This window comes from Coenobita brevimanus, chromosome 39 (genome assembly GCF_032717465.1).
Source record: "Coenobita brevimanus isolate Jiangsu-jjx chromosome 39, ASM3271746v2, whole genome shotgun sequence".
NCBI classification, from domain to species: Eukaryota; Metazoa; Arthropoda; class Malacostraca; order Decapoda; family Coenobitidae; genus Coenobita; species Coenobita brevimanus.
This window is the reverse complement of record NC_136992.1, coordinates 9,807,483-9,827,379: the sequence shown is the minus strand read 5'-3', so window position 1 is coordinate 9,827,379 and position 19,897 is coordinate 9,807,483. Positions and strand designations below refer to the sequence as shown.

Sequence of the window (19,897 nt, the reverse complement as noted above, 5' to 3'; positions counted from 1 at the left end):
GTGTGTGTGTGTATCCTGTTCAGCTACTTAATTTTGCTAAAAGCCGTACCACTTTCTTTATTTCCCTGCTCCCGTCCAATCTCTAATCGTTTCCTAGCAAACAATAGCCTCAATAACCTCAAATACCAGTTGGACTCACTATTTCCCTGCTATTGCTACGGTCAGAAACTTTTACCTGGGAAACACTAAGATTTTAACAGCCAAGGAAAATCACTATAGTTCATTCACCTTAACTTGGCGAGGATTTTCGTCCTCTTGCAGCCTCTTCCCTGTAGCTCAGTGACAGAATAAGGCGACGTTAGAGCTTATCATCCTTGGCATAGCACTCCTTCGTGACTAGCATCATATTTTAGTGTCATTCCCTTGCTACAGCTCAGCATTCAAGATGGACGGATTCTTAACATCATTGCCATACCACTTCTTCGTGACTAGCACCATATTCTAGTGTTTAGCTGTAATCAGAATGTAATGACAGCATTATTATGCCAGCCAGTTAATGTTAATATGTAGCTGCATCTGTCTGTTTTTTATTTATATTCTCTTTGTCTTTCTCTGTTTGTCTGTCTGACTCTCTCTCTCTCTCTCTCTCTCTCTCTCTCTCTCTCTCTCTCTCTCTCTCTCTCTCTCTCTCAAAATCAGTGCCATGTTCTCTCATCCAGTCTTATCACTGTCCAGCCACATAATTGGCCAGCTCCATGCCGCCCTTAGCGTTAGATGCGTTTTTTCTTGTAGTGTTTCTTACATTCTTTTTTTGTTGTTTAATTGTGGCAGGCACTTCTTCCCTGTAGACTTAACCGATTCCGACCAAACCTGGACACAATGACCAACCTGTGTCCTAGCTGTGTCCGCAAGGTTTTGGTTGCTAGGCAACTACTCGTTGCCTAGCAACGGCTGAAAACGGCTTTTATCTTACTTCTCACGTTTGGAGCTAAAGAAGTTTTACTATTGGGTGTAGAAAGCTTTAACTTCTATAGCGTAATTTTGAGGTCATTTCCTATTGACAGGGTTCCATCCATTTTTCCCCCCTCTCCTCTAGTTTTCGAGTGGCAACCCTTCACAGATCAGTCTCAGCGTCCCTAGCAGTCTTGGTTAATTGTGGGAGGCACTTCTACCCTTCAGAGTTAACTGATTCCAATCAAACTTATACACAATGACCAGCCTATGACCTAGTTGTGTTCATCAGATCTTGGTTGCTAGAGAATAACTCGTTGCCTACCAACGGCTCCCATGGCCCCTCAGTGGCCGTGGGTCCGGAAATTGTCAGGACCCAGTGGCCGGCCCCGGAACAATTTTTTCAAATTTCAGAAATCGATTTTTTTTTTAACCAAATGGAAGAGCAACGTCTGGCGCACCTGACAATGCAATTTTTATCTTCCTAAACCCATCCTGTGCATCGCAGTGAAGAGCAAAAAAAAAAAAAAAAAAATCGCAAAATGACTGCGTACACGCCGATGAAAAATAAGCAATGGAGTGAAAGAACATCACACTAAGAAATATCCACATTCCCCCCCCCCCCTCCAAGAAAAAATATATCATTGGTGCTGAAATGGTCTGAAATGACTAGATGTTGGAGAAAATAGGTCATCCCAAAGACTTTTGGTCAGATTTTGACCAATCTTGGTGGATGGATAGAGGGATGGTAAAGGATGAAGTGATTCAGTACTGAGAACAATCAGTGAAAGGTAAAGATCACAGGGTAAAGTCAAAGATCAGTCCTTTTGAGTCTAATAGCTATGATTCGATTTGGATAAAACCTGATGGAACGGTTTAAAGTTAAGTGTGTACAAAATCATATTTTCAGAACAATAGGTCAAAGGTCAAAGGCACACGGTAAAGTCAACGTAAACACTTGATCCGATGTGAATCAAACTTGGTGGATGAGTTTTCAATCACGTAAGGATGAATTAAGTCGACTTTAATAGCAATTAATCAAAGATCAAGGGCAGGGGGCAGGCTAAAAAGATTTGGCTTTAAGGTCCTTCAGTATTACCAGTGTGCTTATGTTTTGTTCGAGCATGTTGCTTAACGATTTCGAAGTATGGTGGCGAATCACACTACAAAAAGTAGATCGGAAAATGGAATGTGCTTTAGTTATCACGTTTACACAAATATTTTTCACAATTTTTCTTTACCACAGGTAACCACAGACCGTCAGGATGAGTCTTTAGATCGATTGCACGGCGCGGGCGTTGCACTCTGAGAGATTTTTCTTGTTCACTCTTGTACATCATTTTTCTCAATTGAGCCGTTCCCTTCATTTTTTGCTACGATCCAGTTTTACAGTTCATTGTGTCCATTGATCAAAGCTCAGTGTCATATCCTTTATCATCCTTTCTCTTTCCTCGAACCAGCCAATTGTGATATTTGCCGTATAAAGTTCATTCCCCTAATAGTCTAGGACAATCCACTGGTAGTGTACATTTCTGCTAGTGTAAAAAATATCAGGTCAGTGTTCTGCCAAACCACCTTATTATTACATCAGACGTACCGGTCCGTTCCACTGGTTTCTGACAACAATCCATTTTTATCGTTCGTTGTGTCAGGGTCAGCCTCAATAAAAGGATCTTGATTTCCTCTTCTTTTCCACTGTTTCTGGGAAGGGTCATTACTTACTAAAGGTATAGCCCGTGACCCCCCTCCTCTCTCACTCTCTCTCTCTCTCTCTCTCTCTCTCTCTCTCTCTTCTAGTCGTCTCCCTCCTCTCCCTCTTTTTCCGCTTCTGACTCTCCATCATATTCCCTCCCCCAGTCCCTTTGTCCCTTTACAGAGAGAGAGAGAGAGGGGGGGGAGAGACTGACCTCTTCATTCCCGTGACTTATTTTTCCTCATTATTTCTTTCACTATAGTTCATTCACTTTGTCTGAGATCTTCTTCCTTTTGCAACGTATTTCCCGTAACTCAGTGGCAGAACTTAGAAAATACTACGACTCAACATCCTTTCAATAGAACTTCTTCGTGACTAGCACCATATTCTAGTGTTACATCTTTGGCTAGAGCCCAACGTTCAAGGTAGAGACACAACGTTCGTTCGTTCGTTTAAAGATTTCCTGCACATATAGTGCAGGCCAGGCCATACATTAGCCCGGTCAGTGGGTTATGGGCTGGTTAAAAAAATAGTAAGGGGGGAGGACAGGACCTGGGGATTGCCCAGCACACACGTTCTGTCTCCTGGCTGGCTTTGTGGTGTGTGTGAGAGACATAGCAATATTATGCATAGTTAAAGTTGATATACTGTGGACGATATCCGAACTGGACAATTTATATATAGCGTTCATTAATCCCTTTACTATTAGTGGTCTGTCTTAAGTTAATGAAAAATAAGTAAATAAATAAAAGTAAGTAAAATCAAATAACGGCCATGCCACGTTGAGTACACCGCTTCCCATCCGATCAGCGAAGTTAAGCAACGTTGGGTCTGGTTAGTACTTGGATGGGTGACCGCCTGGGAACACCAGATGCTGTTGGCATCCCTATGTCAAGTGGGGTTGGTGGAGGATTAGTGCCCCTCCCTGTAAAACAATTAACTCTAAGCCCTTGGCCACCCCATTTGGGATACATGACGTCTGGCAATGGATGGAAGTAAAATCACCAGGAGGTAGCACTACTGAAGTGGAAATTGCAATATCGGATTGAAGGTTTACCCCCTCGAAGAACGCGCCATATTTAGCTCAGATCAATAAAGTCGTCCCATATCAGCATCTCCTCCTACTCCTCCTCCTCTTCTTCCTCCTCCTCCTCCTCCTCCTCCTCCTTCTCCTCCTCCTCCTCCTCCTCCTCTTCCTCCTCCTCCCTTTTCTTCTTCTTCTTCTTCTCCTCCTCCTCCTCTTCCTCCTCTTCGTCCTCCTGCTCCTTCTCGCCTTCCTCCTTCTCCTCCTCCGCCTCCTCCTCCTCCTCCGCCTCCTTCTCCTCCGTCTCCTTTTCCTTCTCCTTTTCCTAAATTCTCAAAGAAGCAAAACATGAGTTACTGCTGCCACTCTCTGTCTTATTCAATAAATCATTAAGTACTGGGAAAGTTCCATGCGAATGGAAACTAGCAAATGTAACACCAATTTTCAAAAAAGGAAATGAGTCGCACCCAGGAAATTACAGACCAATCAGCTTAACATCAGTAGTGTGCAAGTTAATGGAAAAAATCATAAGAGATAAAATAGTTAATTATATAGAAGAAAATAATATAATTAAAGACTCGCAGCATGGATTCAGACATCGTCGTTCATGCTTAACTAACTTACTGGACTTCTTCCATGATGTTTACAAATCATACGATGACTCAAGAGCAGTAGATATAATTTACCTCGACTTTCAGAAAGCATTTGACACTGTCCCTCACAAGCGTCTCATGAGAAAAATAGAAGAACATGGAATAAAAGGAAATACGCAAAAATGGTTACAAGACTGGCTTTCAGACCGAAAACAGCGAGTTGTGATAAACGGAAAGGAATCCAAATGGCATAATGTGATCAGCGGTGTTACCCAAGGCTCAGTACTTGGACCGATACTTTTTGTTATCTATATAAATGATACTGATGAGGGTCTGAATTGTAAAGTATCCAAATTTGCAGATGATACTAAAATAACCAGTAAAGTCACTTCAAAATTACAGTGGCAGCAGTTACAAAATGACCTTAATACTTTAGCAAGCTGGGCAGAAAAATGGCAAATGAAATTCAACACAGAAAAATGTAAAGTACTTCATATTGGAAGTAACAATGTCCATGCAAATTACAAAATGAACAATATTCAGTTATCAAGTACAGACAGTGAAAAGGATCTTGGTGTGATAATATCAAATGACCTAAAACCAAGCAAGCAGTGTACCGATGCTGTTAAAATTGCAAACAAGCTAGTGGGTTTTATTGGAAGAACTTTCGAGTTTAAATCGGAAAAAGTCATACTTGCCTTGTACAACTCGCTAGTGCGCCCCCATCTTGAGTATTGTGTGCAATTCTGGTCTCCGTACTACAGAAAAGACATTGAAAAATTAGAGGAAATTCAGCGAAAAATCACAAAAATGATACCACGACTTAGAAACAAACCATATGAGGAACGCCTTGAAGAACTTAAATTGTTTAGCCTAACGAAGCGCAGGTTAAGAGGGGACCTTATTGAAGTTTTCAGAATCATGAAGGGATATGACAACTTAGACATGAATAAATATTTTGATATAGACCGGTCGAGTCAAACCAGAAGTAATGGCTGCAAAATTATGGGAAAGCGATTCCAATCCCACAAAGCAAAATACTTCTTCTTTAACAGAGTTGTAAATATTTGGAACAGATTACCCTCAGACACCGTGAACAGTATCTCAATTGAGACATTCAAAAACAAATTAGACAAGTATTTGCACAAGAATCCTCAGCTGACTCTTTTTCTGTCCGAATAACTTGCCTTTATAGCTACTGTACATGTAAGTTCATGCCCCTTTTGTCTACAAGACACCCCGTAAACAATGTACCCGTACATAGTGTTGTGTCACGATATTATACATTTTCAATTTATTCAGTGCAAACAAAGCAATATAAGCACAGATTAGGATCTGCACAGATAACCCTGAGTTAACGGTCACTACTCTTACTTTCGACCTGTGATGGGCTGTGGATCACTGAGGGTCCCTGTTAGTCAAGCGACCACCATCGGGATTTTTTTAATGTACCAGGGGTCACTGCTTCAGGATGAAACTTGTGTAGTTGTCCCATATGGGAGAGTTCCCTGTCTCAGTGGAGTGAACGGAGCTAGGGCCTGATTGACTGCTGCCTACCTTAAAAGCGCCAGGCAAGGCTGCCGCACCACCCCTAAACATCCACACTGTGCAGTCCCCTCGTGTCTACAGGACACCCTGTAAACTTAACATAGTGTCACGTCACGTCATTATACGTTTTTCGATTTACTCAAAGCAAATGAGGTAATACACAGTAAGCACAGATTAGGATCTGCACAGACAACCCTGAGTTAACGGTCACTACTCTTACTTTCGACCTGTGATGGGATGTGGATCACTGAGGGTCCCTGTTAGTCAAGTGACCACCATCGGGATTTTTTTAATGTACCAGGGGTCACTGCTTCAGGATGAAACTTGTGTACTTGTCCCATATGGGAGAGTTCCTTGTCTCAGTGGAGTGAACGGAGCTAGGGCCTGATTGACTGCTGCCTACCTTAAAAGCGCCAGGCAAGGCTGCCGCACCACCCCTAAACATCCACACTGTGCAGTCCCCTCGTGTCTACAGGACACCCTGTAAACTTAACATAGTGTCACGTCACGTCATTATACGTTTTTCGATTTACTCAAAGCAAATGAGGTAATACACAGTAAGCACAGATTAGGATCTGCACAGACAACCCTGAGTTAACGGTCACTACTCTTACTTTCGACCTGTGATGGGATGTGGATCACTGAGGGTCCCTGTTAGTCAAGTGACCACCATCGGGATTTTTTTAATGTACCAGGGGTCACTGCTTCAGGATGAAACTTGTGTACTTGTCCCATATGGGAGAGTTCCTTGTCTCAGTGGAGTGAACGGAGCTATTGCCTGATTGACTGCTGCCTACCTAAAAAGCGCCAGGGAAGGCTGCCGCACCACCCCTAAACATCCACACTGTGCAGTCCCCTCATATCTACAGGACACCCCGTAAACTTAACATAGTGTCACGTCACGTCATTATACGTTTTTCGATTTACCCAAAGCAAATGAGGTAATACACAGTAAGCACAGATTAGGATCTGCACAGACAACCCTGAGTTAATGGTCACTACTCTTACTTTCGACCTGTGATGGGATGTGGATCACTGAGGGTCCCTGTTAGTCAAGTGACCACCATCGGGATTTTTTTAATGTACCAGGGGTCACTGCTTCAGGATGAAACTTGTGTACTTGTCCCACATGGGAGAGTTCCTTGTCTCAGTGGAGTGAACGGAGCTATTGCCTGATTGACTGCTGCCTACCTAAAAAGCGCCAGGGAAGGTTGCTGCACCACCCCTAAACATCCACTCTGTGCATTGCACAGCCACACTGTGCACTGTGCAGTCCCCTTTTATCTAAGACACCCGTCTTATATATTTTTCAATCTCCCCAATGCAAAGAAAGCAATATAAGCACAGATTAGGATCTGCACAGATAACCCTGAGTTAACGGTCACTACTCTTACTTTCGACCTGTGATGGGCTGTGAATCACTGAGGGTCCATGTTAGTCAAGTGACCACCATCGGGATTTTTTAAAATGTACCAGGGGTCACCGCTTCAGGATGAAACTTGTGTACTTGTCCCACGTGGGAGAGTTCCTTGTCTCAGTGGAGCAAACGGAGCTAGGGCCTGATTGACTGTTGCCTACCTTAAAAGCGCCAAGCAAGGCTGCCGCACCACTCCTAAACATCCACACTGTGCAGTGTGTAGTTTCCATGTTATGTCCACAGACTTCCCATTAACTCAATGTACCGGTTTATAATGTCATGCCGTAACTATTATTTTATTTGTTTACTCTCTCTTTCAGGTTACTCTATCGGGTAGCTTATAGATAAAGTATTATAGAATGTGACTTTTCCTTTCCAGTGTTTCCTATAAAATTTCCATGTCAGTTTTTCCATGCTGCATGGTGGTTTTTCTCACTTTTTCCTGGAGGGTTTGGTGGTGGGGGGAGCCTTCTTGCTTTACTATCCTTATCCTTCAGCGTGTAGAGTTAGATCTTGTAGTCATAGTTTTCTCTAACAAGCAGCCTCGAAAAGACCATAAGGTCTGTTGCTGTTTGTTTTCCTGTGTAATCCTGTGTAATCCTCCTTCTCCTCCTCCTCCTCTCGTTTTTCTTCCTTCTCTTCTCTCTACCCTTTTCCTCCCTCCAGCTGAATAAAATCGTCTGACGGTATGAAGGAAAAAATCAGACTTTAGGAGGAACTAATACACACGTCCTCGATCTGAAGGGTTGATATAAAAGGCAACCTGTGTGGAGCTGCTTCATTTACGAGACGTGTTGGCGCTGTGGGTTTGAGAAGCAGGAAGATGGAGCAGACGCTGAGAAGGAGGAAGAGGAGGGTAGGGAGGAAGAAGAAGAAGAAGAAGGAGAAAGGGAGGTAGGACAATAATAATAATAATAATAACAACAACAACAAGTAATAATAATACAGTAATAAGAAAATATAAAAGAAGAAGAAGAGGAAGAAGAAAAGGAAGTAGATGATGATGACGACGAACTGGAAGAACAAAAAGAAAACGAAGAAAACAGTAATGGATTTCAGGAATATATTACCATCTGGGAAATACAGTATAACGTTGAGACTTACCGAACCGTGCTGAGATGATTTATATGTAATATTATATAAGCGAACCTGACAAGGAATGCATAGTTGGTCTCTGGATGGGAAATCCAAGTAAATATTGTGTAATTCCAAGTGGAGTTCCCAGACTATATTCTATAACAATATTCCATTTAACTTGGCGCAAAATTGCCGTCTTTCCATGTTGAATGCTAGTTGTAACAACAGATTAACACTAGAATATGATCCTAGTCACAAAAAAGTGCTTTGGGAATGATGCAGCGTTGTAGTATTGCCTTATTTTGTCATTGTGAGTACGGGGAATAGGCTACACAATAATACAGTAAAGTATAATTACATTGTGGTTTCTTGTTACCCTCTAGTGAAGTGAAAGTGGCTTGGAAATGGTGTGTAAGTATTGTGGAAGTGGTATGGAAATGGTGTGGAAGGGTGTCACTCTGCATTTCCCCACACAGAAGGGTCGTTGCGAGGCGTCCACCACTCTGTTTAAGTGCGTGAGATTGTTACCTGCATCTCCTGGTGTACCTGTGTCCTCACCTGGCGCCGCTGCAGGTGTTTTGAGACATAACCGGAATTTCTAAGTAAGGACTTCAGCACTATTTTCATCTTAACATGGACCAGATTTTCGTCATTTTCCAGTTTTTTTTTTTTTTTTCCCTGTAGCTCACTGGCAGAATAAGACAATACTACCGCATTACACCATTTTCAGAGAACTTCTTGACTAGCACCATACACTATACTCTTCTCCTAGAAACTCAGCTGGAGGTATCTTATGTCGTGTGTGACGGCTCAGTCTGTAGGTGTGGGTATGGTGTGGCACTGGGTGTAGGAAATGAATAGATAAGCAGAACAGATACTAATAACGCTGACTGGGACGTTCCCACAACACACGAGCAATCCCACGGCAGCGTGGAAGAGGACCGTTTAATTATTTTGTGTCCTGCTTTATCGTCTCCACTGTTGTTAATTTGTGGTTAATAAATGTATCAGTCTATCTGTCTCTGTCTTTATGGACCATACGATTTTTATAGAAACTGCCTCCATTCTCCATACCTTAGAGAAAATATCTTGTTAATTCTATTGTCATACTCTTAATGAACAACTCTTTCTCGGCGAATATTCTCCCATATTATGCGGAATAAAAACATCTGCGACAATGAACTACGGGAGACATAAAGATTAAGGGGGAAATAAATTAGCGAGAAATGACATGGAGGATAAATTGATAAAGAAGGAAAGAAAGTATGGAAAGATGATAACAGGTAGCTGATAATGGAATATGAGAGAGAGAGAGAGAGAGAGAGAGAGAGAGAGAGAGAGAGAATGGGCCTCTTGAGGGAAGGGCAAGACGGTGGTGCAGTGGTAGGATATCCACTTTGTAGCTGGGAGATATCGAATTCGATTCTTGTGCGGGTTAAGACTGTCGGGCAAAGCTTTTTGTCCCTCTTATCCCTCTCAAACTAGCACTACAATTAGGGACCTGGATGTAAAATCGATTTTTTCTTGTCGTATTCTAGGAGATGAATCTTAAAAACTGATCTGCTTTTATTATTATTGTTCATTCGATGGCCAGGAATCCTAAACATTCTTTTGTGGTCAGACTCGGGGCCCGTAATCTTGTCGGGTAAGGAAACACCTTTACACCCTTTCCCAAGCGATTTCTTTTGTTTATATCACCGTACTGTCGTCTTCTGTGTTATATCCTTCTGATATCTCCATACTTTGCAGATGCAACATACAAAAGGATGTAAACAAATCGATTAGGGAGAGGTGCTAGGGAGTCTCCGCAAGCGACGAGAAAACGGGCCTGGGACTATTGTGAGTAATATATAGTAAAAGTAGTTACCTTCCCAGTTCCGTCTGAAGATAATGTACAACTTGAGAAGTACAGCGAATTACTGCTTATTACCTCCTCCAAGGAGGTTATGTTTTCACCCCTGTCCGTTTGTGTTTGTTTGTTTGTTGGTTAGTTTGTGAGCAAGATTACACAAAAACTACTGGACGGATTTCCACGAAACTTGGTGGAATAATGAGCCTTGGCCCAGAATAGACTCCATTAAATTTTGGTGCGGATCCGGATAAAGGTGAGGATCCAGAATTTTCTTTCACTTTAACATTGCGAGGTAGGCGTTTTTAAACATTTTCGTAAAATTTTCAGTGAATATTGCATGGCTGTTGATGGTGGAGGTATGCGCTCTACTGAGTGCCATTCTAGTTTTCAAATGGATCGATTTTAACTCTGTGGATTCGTCAGACTTTGGGAAGATACTTATGTCTGCATGGCAGCCAGAGAAAGAAACAAACAAATTTTAGGGTTGTAATCTGAGAGGATTAAGGTGCTTCTCAACACCTTTTCTTTAGCGATTTACTCTGCACATTAATCTCCAATATCCTTTTGTGACATTAATGTAACTATGTATTTTAAACCATATAAAATTATGCAAGAAAACGCTAAAACGTATTATAAAAAACAAGTCAGTAAAGAAGAGGTGCTACGTAGCCTTAATCCTACGTTCAGTACAGTAGTGCTGGGTCGATGACGAGTGTTAGCTGAGAAGTTACGATGGGCTGGACAAAGCTTTTTTTCTGTCGTTATTATTATTACTGTTATTATTGTTATTATTATTACCGGTACTATTATTATTATTATTATCATGATGATGATGATGATGATGATGATGATGATGATTATTATTACTAATGTTGTTGTTGCTGTTGTTGTTGTTGTGGTGATGGTGGTGGTTGACTACTTCTACTACTAATGCTAAGACTTTTAATATTGTTGCAAGTATTATTATTATTATTATTATTATTATTATTATTATTTTTATTATTTAATTATGATAAAAAACAAGTCAGTTGTTTATAATAAAATAATTATTATTATTATCATTTTCATTTTATTATTATCATCATCATTTTCAACACCATGATCATCATCATCATCTTCATTATTACACTGTACTTGTGGTTTGTGTAGAAACGATAACGGCCAAGTCCATATCACCCCTTCAGAAGCTTAGTGCCCTGAAGCTAGGCTACACTAGTCCAGTACATTTTAGGACAGATGACCAACTTATATGATCACTTGCGAGTTTGGGGCTATAAGGAAGCTGTAAATATCGAAATCGATAATTTTCGTGGCAATAAAACAAACATCGTCTAAAATGCAAAAACATCATGTGAAAATAGATTAGGCATAATATAAAGTACTCGCTGAACAATGTTATGCTTTGGTTTAGCTGTATATAAAGGAAATTATTAGCCATTTTTCAAACACTGTGAAAAGAGGGTTAGGTGTGGCAGGGAGGTTTTGAAAGTGAGTCAGTTGGATAAAAGAGAGAAAAAGATAGAGTATCAGGAGAAATTGAAAGATGAGTGGAGCGCAGTGAAAGATCGGGAAAATGGCAGCGTGGAGGAGGAATGGCAGTTGTTTAAGAGTGCTGTGGTGGGGCATGCAGAAGAGGTGTGTGGTGTGAGACGTGTGGGTGGTGGTGTAAGAAAAGGAAGTGAATGGTGGTGCGAGGAAGTAAGTATGGCTGTGGCCGAGAAGAGACGTGCATATGAAGTGTGGCTGCAGAGGAAGGATGAGATGTCATATGAAAGGTATAAGGAAAAGAGGAATAGAGCGAGAAGGGCTGTGCGTGATGCTAAAGTGACAGCAGATGAGAGGTGGGGTAGGTGGCTGACAGAGAATTTTCAACAGAATAAGAAAATGTTTTGGAAGGAGGTGAAAAGGGTGCGAAAGGGAGAGTCTGGGAAGGAAGAACGAGTAAAAGCAGAGGATGGAAGGATGTTAATTGAGATGGATGCAGTAAGGAAGAGATGGGCAGAGTATTTTGAAAGATTATTAAATGTAGAGGAGGAAAGGGTGGCTGAGATTGTGGCGGATGGAAGGGTGCAAGGAATAAATGTGTTGGGAGAGTTGAATGATTCTTTGATCACGAAGGAGGAAGTGGAGAAGGCAGTAAAGGAGATGAAAACAGGGAAAGCTGCAGGTATGGATGGGTGTGCTGTGGAATGCCTGAAGGGTGGTGGAGTGACTATTGTTGACTGGTTAGTAAGATTGTTGAATGTGTGCTTTGAGAAAGGTATGGTGCCAATTGACTGGGCAAGTGCTTGTGTGGTCCCGTTGTATAAAGGCAAGGGTGATAAGTATGAATGTACTAGCTTTAGGGGTATAAGTCTGTTGAGTGTTGTAGGTAAGGTGTATGGTAGAGTGTTAATTATGAGAGTTAGAGAGGGTACAGAGGGAGTGATAAGTGATGAGCAGTGTGGCTTTAGGAGAGGGAGGGGATGCGTTGATCAGGTGTTTGCTGTGAGACAAGTGTGTGAAAAGTATTTAGCGAAAGGCAAGGATGTGTTTTGGGCATTTATGGATTTAGAGAAAGCGTATGATAGAATTGATAGGGAGGCTTTGTGGACTGTTTTAAGATTGTATGGACTTGATGGTAGGTTACTAAAAGGGGTGAAAAGTTTTTATGTAAATAGTAGAGTATGTGTAAGAGTGGGAAATGCTGTGAGTGATTGGTTTCCCGTGAGAGTGGGGCTGCGACAGGGATGTGTGATGTCACCTTGGTTGTTTAATATTTACATGGATGGTGTTGTAAGGGAGGTGAATGCAAGAGTTTTAGGTGGTCTGAGTCTGGTAAATGTTGATGGTGGAGATTGGAATCTGAAGCAGCTGCTGTTTGCAGATGATACTGCACTGGTGACTGATTCAGAGGAGAGATTGAGACAGTTGGTAGAGGAGTTTGGAAGGGTGTGTGAAAGGAGGAATTTGAAAGTAAATGAGAATAAGAGTAAAGTGATGAAGTGTACGAGGTTGATAGATGGTAGGGGGATGAATATAGTTTTGAATGGTGAGTTGCTTGAGGAGGTAGATTGTTTTAAATATCTAGGGTCACATGTTGCTGTGGATGGAAGAATAGATGCAGAAGTGAAGTCTAGAATAAATGAAGTAGGAAAGGTGCTGGGAGGAATGAAAAAAGTGTTTAAATGTCGTTCGATTAGAATGGATGTAAAGAGAAGGCTGTATGAGGGTGTTGTGGTACCGACTGCATTATATGGGGCTGAAACATGGAATATGGGTGTAGCAGAGAGGAAAAGTTTGAATGTAATGGAGATGAGGTGTCTGAGGAGTATGTGTGGAGTGACGCGTATGGATCGGGTGCGAAATGATGAAGTGCGAAGGAGAACTGGAGTTGTTCAGGAGATGGCTGGTAGAGTTGAGCAGAGGGTGTTGCGATGGTTTGGGCATATGGAGAGAATGGATAATGAGCGATTGGTGAAAAAGATAACTAGATCTGATGTGAGAGGTGTAAGGCTGAGAGGAAGACCACGAATAGGATGGATGGATAGTGTGAAGAGAGCGCTGGATGCGAGAGGGATGTCTGTCGAGCAAGGAAGAGTGGCTGTGCGTGACAGAAATAAATGGAGAGAAATTGTGAATAAATAAGTGATGACGCAGCCCTGAGGGGATATTCTCCCGCATTTGGTCTGATCAGCTAGTCAGGTCAGGTGCGGGTAAGGGGATGGGTATGTTATGATGTGGCAGGGGTAAACCAGCTCTGCTGTCGGGCCCTGCTGCGGATGTCACTGATTGCATTGCGCAGTTGACCCTTGTGCGGTGTGGTGCGGTGAGGATCTGTCCGTTCTCCCCTTTGGGGCTAAGATGTGAATGAATGTGTTTAAATGGATGAATAAATGGAGAGTGTGTCGTCCTGTCTCGGCTACCTCCCTTTCCTTGGGGGAAGCAGCCTAGGTATATAGATAGATAGAGATAGAGTGAAAAGATTGACGGTTTTCGACATTATACTTTCCTTATTTACGGCTGAGTCGAAGCATTACATTGTTCTACATGTACTGGTAGTATTTTGTCCTCTTTTCTGCTTCTTCTTCTTCTTCTTCTACTGCTTCTTCTTCTTCTTCTTCTTCTTCTTCTTCTTTTCTTCTTCTTCTTCTTCTTTTCTTCTTCTTCTTCTTCTTGCTTTGCTGTTACTGTTACTATGGCTTGAATATTTTTTTCTGCTTTAAACGTTATAGTAATGCTTCTAAAATAATCGTTGTCGATATTTTCAATATCCTTGTGGCCCAGAACTCACAAGTGCCCAATTTTTTTTCACAGCGTTACATGATCGAAAAATCGCATGTAACCTCTTCACTTAACAGTACAGTATCATCCGCAAACAACAGTACAGGGAATTTCCAAACGCTGCCCTCTCTCATTAGGGCCGTTGCAACATCCACTGCCATATGTATGGTGATACTTATTGTTTTGGTATTATTATTGTTATTTTTCTTTGTACTTTATTTTTCTTTTTTTTTTTCTTAGATCTTGAAGATATTATACAGGAAGGTACCCAAGAGTAACTCAAGTACTTATGCCAAATATAAATGACCTTGACCTATTTTTGAAGGTCATGTATTCATTACTGGAGCAAAATTGCATATATGAAATTAAAATATCTCAGAAACTAGTTCAAATACAGCTATCTGGTTGAAAATCCTATGATGAAAAAGTTTGTCGAAAATTTTGGCTGAATATTTTGCCATTTAGCCTGGTGGTAAGTACAGAATTCAAATCTGCTCAGTGTTTTCTTTGTAACACGTTTTAGAGAAAACCACAAAAGCTGTATGGCTGTAAGTTTACAGAAACATAGTTGTGGCCCCTCTCATTACCTGAAAGGAATATTGTTACAGCTAAGCATACAGTTAGCCACTTATTGAGAAGCATGTGTAATGCACCCATGCTTAGAAAGACAATCAATTCCATAAATAGTTATGGCAAAGCTTCCTTACTGTAGTTATACAATAAGTAAGTAGGTAACTAGTTGATTCTCTCTCTCTCTCTCTCTCTCTCTCTCACCAGGGTAAAACCTTTATTGAGGGTCGACATCATTAAGGAGCATTTTTCAGTGGACATTTTTCCTTATTTTTCTCTTATCCTTTCCGCAACCCTCCCTAATCATTATCTATTTTTTAAAATAATTTCTTTCTACATCTTTACTTTTTCCCTCTTTATCATTGACTTCTTCCTTGTCGTCTTAAATTCTCCTCTTTTTCGATTTCATACCAATTCTCGTTTCACCTGGCTTCTTTAGTTTGTTACGATCTTCATTGCTCGTTTCTTATAATTTTCATAATCGTTTTTTTCCATTTCCTTCGTAATTTATATTTACTTTGTCATCATTTTTATTTTCAAATTCTTTTCCCACATTCCTTCCTCCTCATTTTTAAAAACTTTTTTCATATTAAATACGTCTTTATCATTGTTGCTAGACCTTTTCTTTCTCCTTTTTCAGATTTTCATTATGTTCGTTTATTAAATGCGCTTTTATTCTTCATCTTCTTTTCTATTTTCATTTCTCCTTTTTTTTTCATTTCTTCTTATTCGGATTCCTCATTTTTTCGTCCTCTTCTGTCTTTTTCCTCACTTCCTTGTACTTCTCCTAATTTGTGTATTCCCTCATACCTTCTGTTTTTTCTTCTTAATGAAATCATCCTGCAATGCTTTTTATGTGTTCTTAATTTAATTCTTCTTCTTTATTATCTTCACCAATCATTTCTCATCCACCGCATATCTTATTAATTATAAGCCAATAATTTCTTCTTCTTCTTTTTCTTCTTTTTTTATTGTTGTTGTTGTTGTTCTTGTTCTTATTATTATCATTATTATTATTATTATTATTATTGTTGTTGTTATTGTTGTTGTTGTTGTCGTTATTATTATTCATTAATATTATTATTTTATTATTATTATTATTATTATTATTATTATTATTATTACAATTATTAGTATTATTGGTATTAGTATTATTATTACTATTATTATTATCATTATAATCATTAATATTATTATGGTAGGTGGGGCCGCTCACCATCCCCTCACTCGATACAGTGCTGCTCTCGGGTGGCTGTCCTTTCTTTTCTTCCTACTTTCTTTCCTTCCGTCCTTTCCTTTCTTTCCTTCAGTCGTTGCTCTTCCTTATGCCTATAGGTGACTCTACACTCATTCTTCTGTCTTTTTTTTCCTTCATTCTTGTCACGAATTGGCGCGACTCTGTATCCAAACAAACTCGTGACATTGAACTTTGGTGGAAAACCACTAATTCTAGTGGAATTCCCACTGTTTATCACTCAGTTTAACTGTACCTGTATTCATCCGATCTGGAGTGTTTTCAGACCATTTTTCACTGTTTCATAAGTGATCGTACTTGCACGCGACATTGGCGCTTTCGCTGAGTGATTTATTGTGGGCATATATCGCTCACATTAATTCCGTTGACCATTAGCAAGCGCGGCCGGCACTCGCCCTTCTCTCACAATTTGAAGTCAGTCAGGATTAGTGCACCGTGGGCAGCAAGTTCCTGAGATCTCCACCCAGCGGTGATTCGGCGTAGAGGTTTAGGGGTTGCAGCGTCCTTCCTAAGTAAACAACGTCCAGTTCATCCCGCCTAGCCCCCCCGTTTCTGACCAGTATTTCTATTCGTTTTTCCTAGGATTAAGAGTTTAGCTTTTGAGTGAGAGAGTGAGTGTGTTCTTATCTTGAATTCATTTGAGACTCATGTAACGTAAATTTATTTCATTGTATTTAATAAATTTACAGTTCTTTTTCTTGAGCTTAATGTAATGTAAACTCGTGTTTTATTTCTCCACATTAAGCTTATTTTAGTTGCTGCTCCTAGTTGCACAAACGCTTTGCATTATTCATAACTGGTACTTAAGCCAGTCTTTTTGTATGAAACTTAAATCCGTTGTCCAACCGGAGTTAATGCACCTGCAAGAACCTGTTTATCATTAATAGCATTAGTTATTGATTGTCAGGGGTGGAGTCACTTTCTCCAGAGGCTAACAGTACTATCAAACAGAACGTGTGAGTAATTAGTCTCTGCTGTGTACTGTTGAGAAAGTTTATAAATTGTCGTCCTTAGAGAATCGGCGAAGTAAACTTACTGCTTGATTTTCACAAGTCAATTCATTGTCCACATTTTCAAGTAATATTAAATACAAAACCCCGTGATAATTCTGTCTTCTTCCTTCTGCCTAGGGGTGACTCTACATTGAGTGACAAGCCAAATGGTTTCCTGTACACGAAAAAATACTACGCTGGATGGTAACCATATAACAAAAATATGGTGACTGGTGGTTTGATGGGTAATTAAGGCACTCCAATCGGATTGATACTGTGCAAATTTATATCCAAGGGATGGTTGGGGTTTATTCCTCACTTAATGCCACTCAGAGATGAGTGAGGCTGGTCACTCATTTTAAACGTCAGGACCAACCTGCCTATCCCCGGGCTCCTACGCTCCTCATGGGGCAGCACAGGATTAGATGATGATAATGATGATAATTATTATTATTACCGGTGTTATTATAATTAGTATGATTATTATATTATATTATTATTATTATTATTTAGTATTATTGTTATTATTAGCTTTGATATTATTATTACTGAAATATCATTAGTAGTTATTTCCTTCATTTCTTCAGCCAAGTCATTCATCATTTTCTGTAAGTCATTTTGTATGTACTGTACTCGATTTTTCTCTCATTGTATGTCCAGCCGACCTTCATAACTCTCTCTCTCTCTCTCTCTCTCTCTCTCTCTCTCTCTCTCGTTTTGATTGCAAGGTCTGCGTGATCCGTGTATTAATATCCCCCCCCCCTCTCTCTCTCTCTCTGTCTCCAATATAAACGCACAGAAACCCATGCTTTGTGAATATCTCCCGAGGGCAAGGTAACGAAACACAATAAAACAACGATTCGAAACAATATGAAACTGTGATTTCATCCTCCACACCAGTGCTCGTGAAAATGAAGCAACTCGCTGGGGTAAAAAATGAGATATTCTTTTAGTGGAGACAGGGAAGGTATATTTTGTGTTTTGTTGTGAGAGACTGGTTGTCGATAGTCCAGTAGGCTAGTGAGATGAGAGAGAGAGAGAGAGAGAGACCTAATTAGCAAAGTTTCATTATAGTGTCTGAAAGAGGACGAAAATATTTGAAATTCAACACCATGTCCCTAGAAAAAATCAATATAACACGTACAGGTAACATGTGGCTCATTCAGAATTCTTTTGTGTATCATCCAGTTTTTCGAGTTACGCTGAATTACCAAACTTACTGAAACAGAGCGAGAACCATCGCTCAGATTTATATTCTTAATTTTATGGTCAGTGATACTTCTTTTCTTCTCGTTCTTCGTCTTCGTCGTTTTCACCCTCTTCTTCTCCTTGTTGTTGTGGTTATTGTTGTTGTAATTGTTGTTGTTGTTGTGGTTATTGTTGTAATTGTTGTTGTTGTTGTTGTGGTTATTGTTGTAATTGTTGTTGTTGTTGTGGTTATGGTTGTTGTAATTGTTGTTGTTGTTGTTTTCTCCTCCTCCTCCTCCTCCTCCTCTACTTCCTTCTCCTCCTCATGATCATCGTCATCATCGTCTTCAAAATCATCCTCATCCTTCTCCTATTCCTCCTCTCTCTCTCTCTCTCTCTCTCTCTCTCTCTCTCTCTCTCTCTCTCTCTCGGAGCTTTTAAGTAGGATTATGGAACTTACTTAATGTAAACCAAATGAATTCCTGCTCATAACAGTTGTAATTAAGCTTCATACAGCTACATTACCTTATGGTCTGATAAATACATTTCCACGGTTACTGCAAAGAGAGATTACAAGCTACTTAGCGATATCTGGATGTATTGTTGATGATTCTGTGTGTGCCTGTTTGTCTGTCGCCCCCCCCTCTGTGTGTGTGTGTGTGTGTGTGTGTGTGTGTGTGTGTGTGTGTGTGTGTGTTTCAGTGTCAGACATGTAAGACACGAGTGGCACACACTCTGAAGGCTTCTTCTTACCTGCTATGATTTTTCGCAGAGCCTAACCAGGTGGAACAATTCAGGGTAAAAACACTTCACACCATAGGGCATACCTGAACACACACTTAATATGCTCGGTAGAAAAGGCAAAGTTTATTCATGTAATTGTATTTCAGATAATTATAATCATATTTTCAAACTGTACATCACTGTCAGGGTAACCCATCGTTACTCTGGTTAGGTTAGGCAGACCAAGGACAATACTGACTCTAAATTTAGTTGACATGTCTTTATAAAAATACTTTTTCCTTAAGATTCTCAGAAAAAACAATCTCTGCTTCTGGTCTGTAACGTATTAAAAAAAAAAAAAGAAAGAAAAAAACTGGAGTATGATGGCGTGAAGACCCCAGACACAGAAGAAAAATGCCTTACAAAAGCTCTGAAGGGGAAAATGGAGACACTGAGAAACAAACGAACAAGAAAAGAATTGGATATTAACCCTCTCAGCTCCTTGCCCTAGATTTCCAAATCGAGAAAGGAAGGCTTTAACCCCTTCAACCCGCTCACATGTTTTTCATTACGTTCCAGGTACCACGTGACTGTTTTATTCAGCTTAGGAAAGAATGTTTGAACAAGAGAGGTTAGATATAGCCTACCTAACCCAGCCACAACTTGAAATCTCTCGCAAGTTCATGAAATAGTCTAGTGATAAAGAACAAGACATCATCGCGCTGAAGGAGCTGGTGGCCAGAGATATCCACTAAGGAGTCAGTTGCAGTACAGTTGAGCATAGAACTTCCTTGTACAAGGCTTTAACATT

The 19,897-nt window shown here is 40.4% G+C and overlaps 1 non-coding gene across 1 annotated transcript; it reads left to right on the top strand.

Annotated features, from left to right (window-relative positions):
* Positions 1–3,348: 3,348 nt before the first annotated feature.
* On the top strand, positions 3,349–3,467 carry LOC145396902 (5S ribosomal RNA). The gene has a single exon (XR_013896861.1). It is a non-coding gene; the product is annotated as a 5S ribosomal RNA (ribosomal RNA).
* Positions 3,468–19,897: the final 16,430 nt, after the last annotated feature.